Source organism: Pinus tabuliformis, chromosome 4_1 (assembly GCF_031772625.1).
Source record: "Pinus tabuliformis cultivar Carrire ecotype Pingquan chromosome 4_1, CPIR1, whole genome shotgun sequence".
Lineage (NCBI taxonomy): Eukaryota > Viridiplantae > Streptophyta > Pinopsida > Pinales > Pinaceae > Pinus > Pinus tabuliformis.
The window spans coordinates 485,913,905-485,920,830 of NC_142303.1; the positions used below are offsets into that span (position 1 = coordinate 485,913,905).

The window sequence follows — 6,926 nt, forward strand, 5'->3', positions numbered from 1 at the left end:
ATCGTATGCCAAAGTTACGACCCCGGGAAGTTGATGTACCAATTTACCCAAACGGGGCCCACTGTTTTGGTGCTTCATCTCCTAGGGTTAGGTTTTTGGATGTTTAGGGTTTTCATTGTTTCTCAATAATAAATAGGCCTTTGACCCTCATTGTAACACAGTTCAGAGGCATGTAGCCGCCACCTCTCTTCAAAGATAAGCTAACATCGCTCGAACTATTTTATTTCCATTCTGTTTGTAAGCATAGTTCAATATTTTTCCATTAATGAAATGAAGTGTTTTTCCACCGCATCTCTGTGTTTATGATTATATCTGTAAGTTGTTGCGTTCATGTTTAAGTTCGGATCACTTAATCTATAATTTATGATGATTTTTATGTTTATCTAATTTCTACATTCATATTTGTGATATCTCAATGATATTTTATAAGTGTTTAAATAATTCAAGAAAACTCTAAATATGATTATATATATATTCTTGTTATTTTCATATGTGCGATATGTTAGTTATGTTATGCAACTTATTTCTGAGTGCTTTTTTTTAAATATTAGAAAATTTGAATTTATCTAAATATGATAATTATTAATTTATTTATATCATTAAATCTATTTATTTAATGTTTTTGAAAAAATATGGAATATATGGATTTTGCAAATTACAACTTACAATTTACAATTTTAAAAAATATTTAAAAATTTTGTACGAAATTGACTCAAAAAATCAATTAATTAGACTACAACTTTATACATCTTATTTAAAAAATGTGTAGTTTAACTAATAAATGAAACGATCATTGACTCTCGTAAACGTTGCCCAAAATCTAGTAGATGATTTTAACTAGCAATTGTACTAGATGTTGCAAAAGAAACATTGTAAGTGGATAGCAGATAGAAGAAGAGCATAGATGAAAGATGTGATATGTTATGTGATGTAATTGTAGGCCAATTTGAGTGAAAAACAAATCTTAATGTTAAATACAATACAATCAAACAATCTACTCAAAACAGAGGCATGTGCAACTTCCTTCCCAAGTGCTCAATCAAAGCTCAGTACTATCTGTTGACCGGCGCAACAACATTTCACGCAAATGTGGAAACTGTGGAATCTATGATGTATTGAACTGAATCTTAACCAAATTGAATGTTGCACTAGTGACCAATGCAAAGCATGTGCTGAAGAAAGTTATGTGCCTAATAAAATAATTTGTTTTTCAAATAATTGGATAATTTGTTCCCTTCACCAATATTTGCTACTTCTTACTTATTTTTATATACCCTAAACAATGACCAGTGTGATAATTAATTTTGTGTACGAGTTAAAAAAAAATTGCAAACAAAATATGAATTTCATGGTAAAATAAAATTCTACGTTCTATGCTCCACACATACATTACATAAGTTCACAACTTTTGGTGTCAATCGCAATCATTACTGCTATAGACAATTACTGCAAGTTACAAATTAATTTGTAAAATACCCCAAATTGAATCAAAACAAATAAAACATACACCAAATCCTTTAAAAAAAAAAAATTAACATAACCTCGTCACTGTTTTCATATTTTGTCAAAGAAATGCCATGAGGATGACCATGCAAACCCCATAGTACCTACTCTACTTCGTATGATACCTCTGTAATTCGACTTTTCACTACCAAGATATGCTTTAAGATAAAAATTATATGAATCCTCGTCGCAATTCTAATGAAATCGTAGGTTATATCATTGGGTCCATGAAGCATGATGATGATGGTATGCATGAATATTAAAATAAAAAAATGTTACTAAAGAACTTTGAAAACCATTTCTTGTTTAACTTCACAAGTATTAAAATACCTTGTAGAAATTGATGTTATTGAATTGAAGTCCTAATCATAGCAAATAATTGTTGCTTATCGATGTTTTAATAAAATAACGTTAAAATGAATTTATATTAATTTAATAAGATAAAGTTTTTATACCAATAATTTAATACGTTACTGAAGATTTTTTACTCTTATAGTCTTTCAACATATAAGGACCTTGGTAACTTCCAAATACTTAATCGTAAATTCTTCTCTAACATATGTATTTTAAAGATTTTGTATCCCACAGGGTGCCCTCATACTTCAACGCCTTTTAACGATGCCATGGAACTTACTAGTACTATGTGCCCACACAATGTATTCCAAGTATGCCAATAAAAAAAAATAAGAAATAAAATTCCATGTGTGGATAGACATGGAGATGGTCTCCACTCTGGTTCTAATTATGATGTGTTATGAATTTAGTCTTTATACCAACAACTTAATATGTTATTTAAAAATGTACAATGTTAAAGAACATATCGAGTCGAAGAATAAATCTGAGTCCAAGGGAAAGAAACATGTGTCTACTGAAAAAGAAGTCTCGGCTTTGAGCCCTCCGAAAAAGAAACAACGGAAGGAGCAACAAGAATCTGCGAAAGCAACAATAGTAAAGGACTCCTCCAAGAAGACAACGTGTGTGTGGACAGACAACGATGAGAACGTCATCATGCATGGCTACCTTGGTTGTGCGAACGAGGGTCTGCAATATTCGAAAAACATAGAACAATTTCTTGAAAAGATTAATAAAACATTGGTCGACCAGGAAAGTAAGACCCAGTTGTACGAAAAGATAATTAGGATGAAGGGGAGGTATAAATCCCTAAATAACAAGATGGCTCAGGGGAATATTAAAAAATATGCTTTTTTCATACAAGAGCCCCCATGAGAAAGATTTGTTCAAGCTATGGAAACAGGCATGGGGTGAGCAGCATGAGGAACATGTGATGGAGGTAAATCCTTCGGGAGATGTAATGGAGGTAGATCTCACCGAGGTAGGTTGGGATGACATGCACTGGCCTTCGGCTGGAGAAGACCAGACTTCTGCTGGAAAAGATCAGATTACTGTTGGAGAAGATTAGACTTATGCTGAAAAAGACCATATTACTGTCGGAGAAGACCAAACTTCTTCTGTAAAAGACCAGATTATTGTCAGAGAAGACTAGAGTTCTTCTGGAAAGGACTAGATTACTGCTAGAAAAGACTAGACTTCTGCTAAAGACTGTGGGGCTAGAGCTCAAATGCGGGAGGAAAAATGACATCCCCATATGAATAGGGAGAAGTCATTCAAGTGCACCTTGGCCTTCTTCAACTTTGTTTGGGAGCAAAACATTGTCAATATAAATGAAAATTACCAATGACAGAAGTTGTCAATTAAGTAATGTAAATCAAGGAAGTTGGTTGACAGTTAAAGTTGTGGAATCCAATGATCAAAGGTTTTTCAATCGTCTAAAAATTGATCAAACAATGCGGAGAAATGCAGGGTGACAACTCAAAGAAGATCTCCCAAAAGAATGTCTTACGGGGTAAAAAGCATTGCCTCAATGTTTTTAAGGATGCTAAATTCATATATGAATATGGTAGAGAATTTTAAAAATCATAAGTTTAAGTGATTTAATCTGCAAAGTTCGAGTGGCTCAAAGTGTTTAAGGATGCTAAATCTATTTATGTATTCAAAAGTGCATTTTAAACAACAAGAAATCACAATCTTGTTCTAAATTGTATTGTCGAATTCTAGCAAAAAAAAAACCATTTCATCTATCAATTGAACTATCATTTAAAAAAACATTCATAATAACATTTAACCATATATAAATCACTAATTTTCCAAACCAAACAAGTGTGATATGCAGCGTGGTTGCTTAGTACCTGCCTCTTATGTAAAAAGTAATTGATAGCAAAAGTTATTACATGCAAATTATATTTTTATGATGTAAACATATTTTATATGTGTGTATTAAAATGTAGAACATGTATGGACCTAATGAATAGGAATGTTGTGTTTCCTATTATAAGGTCATAGTTTGAAATTCATAAGAAAGTACAATATGTATGTATATTGTGGTAATGAATTCCAGCCTTGTGGTAAAAAAACCTTTCACCTAAATAGTGAGATGCTAAATTACATGAAAAGACATAAAATTACACTTTACTTTTTTCACTATATAAATATGAATAGTAAAATAGTAAAAAACACTCTATCTAAAAATAAATATTAAAATATTAAAAAGATAAAAATAAGCATATTTCAAAAAAATAAAAATATTAACAAGTAATCAAATATTCTCCTACATTACTTTTATAAAAATATTATTTTTGGAACTCCATATTATTCAATCTCTTAAACACATTTCAAATCAATAGCTAGATTTTATTTGGAGATAGGGAAATATTAGTAAATGTTGATAAAAGTGAAACTTAAATAACACATTGAAGTAGAGTAAGACCCGACATCACTTAGAACCAATCCTAAGCTAAAGAAATCCCACAAAAACATAATATATAGACATATAGCTTGAACTAATCATTTAACCATTTAAAGTAAAGACCACTCAATACCCACTATTCCCCTTGCATGTCAAGGTGCAATAACTTTGCTATAGAGGTGGAAATAGGAGTTTCCCTCTTTATTTGGTCTTATAAGTTAAAAATAGACTAAAATGTGTACAAGCACATTTCAAAACTCTTAACTTTTGTGACAAATGATGTTGGGGCTAATTTTTCATCCAAAATTACATATGCACCTATCTCTATTTTACTCCAAAGTGATTTAGTCCATTAATTACTTCTATTATTTCTATCTCTATTTTACTCCAAAGTGATTTAGTCCATTAATTACTTATATTATTTCTTTCGGTCATATTAAAATGTATTTTTTTATTAATTTTTTTTTTCAAATATTGAAAAATTATTATCTATAATTTTTTAGTATAAAAAACATATTCTAAATAGGAAAGCCTCATATTATACTTGCTATCTAAATATTTTTTCTTTCGCAATATTCATTTCCATTTTTTTTTGAAAAGGACACTCAACTGAAATATGAAAAAATATCCCTTTCCATACTCACATCATATAGGAACGTGGAGTGGACAACGTTCCCTATCGTCGGGAAAGTGCTAGCGTGTAACACTATGTGTGGTTTGATGATAAGTCACATGGGCGAAGCCCGGGCAGACCGAAGTTCAAATCTCATTGAGTACAATGACCTGCTGTGGTGGCAGCTAGAGAGGCGGATTCCGTTTTCCCCTTTAAAAAAAAAAACAAACAAACACACTAGGAACTCCCAAACATGAACCATGCCAGCACTGCTTTGCACAAATTTGACTAAATTCACTAACTAAAATTAACAAATAAAGCTTAGATTACATGTAAAGAATACTGCAAGGAGTGTGAACTCGACTTAATTCAATCAATCAATTGTTGTAAATATTATTGGCAATTTAATCATCATCGTGCAATTCATATTCAAAAGCAATAATCTACTCAACAAATTTGATAAATAAAAAGCGAAACGACTTCGATGTTCATATTAATTCCACGACCGAGACAATGAAAGCTATCGATTTCGATATCAAGAATCGTTTTAGTTAGTAGCACTTATAAAGCGATGAGAATCACAGAATTGAAGGTCTATGTGGCCCTTTTATTGACGTCAGAAGATCGATTCCCACAGACTGGGGAAACGAATAAATGAAATTATTCAAGAACGCTTCAGATTGGGATTTCCTCCTTGCTTGGGCGGCGCGAGTAGGAGAACAATGGGAAAGAAAGCAAATAGGGCGATGTTACAGCCCAAGAATGCCCAAAACATCATACTGAAATTCGAGCCAAAGAGTAGGCACAGCCATTTATCCCCAACAACACCTCCAACCGCACCACCGCCACTGCCGACCACTTCCATATACGTTTTCTCACCGCTTCGGACGTTTTCCTGGCCGCTGCCTCTGTATTAACTTTCCAAACAAACCAAGCTGCCGGAACTATGGACAAAACCATTGGCCCCAGGTACAGCACTTCCCGCACGACTTGTGAACCTGAAACGGCCAAGAAGATCAGGAAACCATAAATCGCTAGCTGAAAGATACGCATGGCGTCTGATGTGTCGTCTGCGAGAATCGAACCGGCGACGATCGAGATCGAGGAGCAGGCCGTCCCTATGATATCCGTTTTATAAAAGAAGGGGGACGGGCTAATGTTGGTGGAAGAAATCGCCCAGGCACATGATGGCGTACCAGAGAAACGCGAAACCCCAAGAGAAGAAGCCTCTTTCTCGCCGGCTCCTGGTCACGATGCGGCGGAGCATGTGACCGCTGGTTAGGAAGCCCAGCAGACATCCAAAGAAAGAAGCCGCTGCTACCATCGGCCATCTCAACGCTGCGTCCCCCTGCAGATTGATCGATTATGGGCGCCAACAAATAAAAGAGATTAAAATGGATAGGAATCTGTAGACAGTAGAAATATATGGCGGGGAAATTTAAAATTCAAATCGTGTACTTAATACTCGGTCTGTTGGATCGAACAAGATCACCAGTCAAGTACTTAATGAGATTGTGCACTAGATACGGTGAAAATACATGCTCGGGAGTCGGGTGGGTCTATTGCAGATTCCGCTGGGTCCCTCTGGCTTTCACCTACTCGGAAATATGGGGCGATCAGAAAACCGAATGCTCATGAAGCAACATGCATGGTCATGGTAGCCATAAGGTATTGGCAACCAATAAATCTTATGCATTAATGGCCCAATAGCATGGGATTTATTGGTTGCCCTGGACGACGGTAGGTGGGCCCGAAATGTACGACTCATTATAGCCGCCTGTCTTGACTAGACCATTGCCCCTATCATGAGTGCCACTCGAGTGGGCACAAATTGCAATCCATGTGGGTCACATAGAACAGATACTCAAATCGACACACCTTTAAGATAAGAAAAAGAACACCGTGTGAGTGAACATATTCTAGAGAATGAATTTTCTCCGTGTCCCTGCATTTAAAACTTATATGGCTATACTATAAAAGGTTCTCTACAAAATATAAACTTACCCCATACAAAAATATAGATTCTCGCTATTTTGAATAGTTTAA

The 6,926-nt window shown here is 34.4% G+C and overlaps 1 pseudogene; it reads right to left on the reverse strand.

Annotated features, from left to right (window-relative positions):
- Nucleotides 1-5,392: 5,392 nt before the first annotated feature.
- On the reverse strand, nt 5,393-6,147 carry LOC149176618 (uncharacterized; annotated as a pseudogene).
- Between the last annotated feature and the right edge of the window lie 779 nt (nt 6,148-6,926).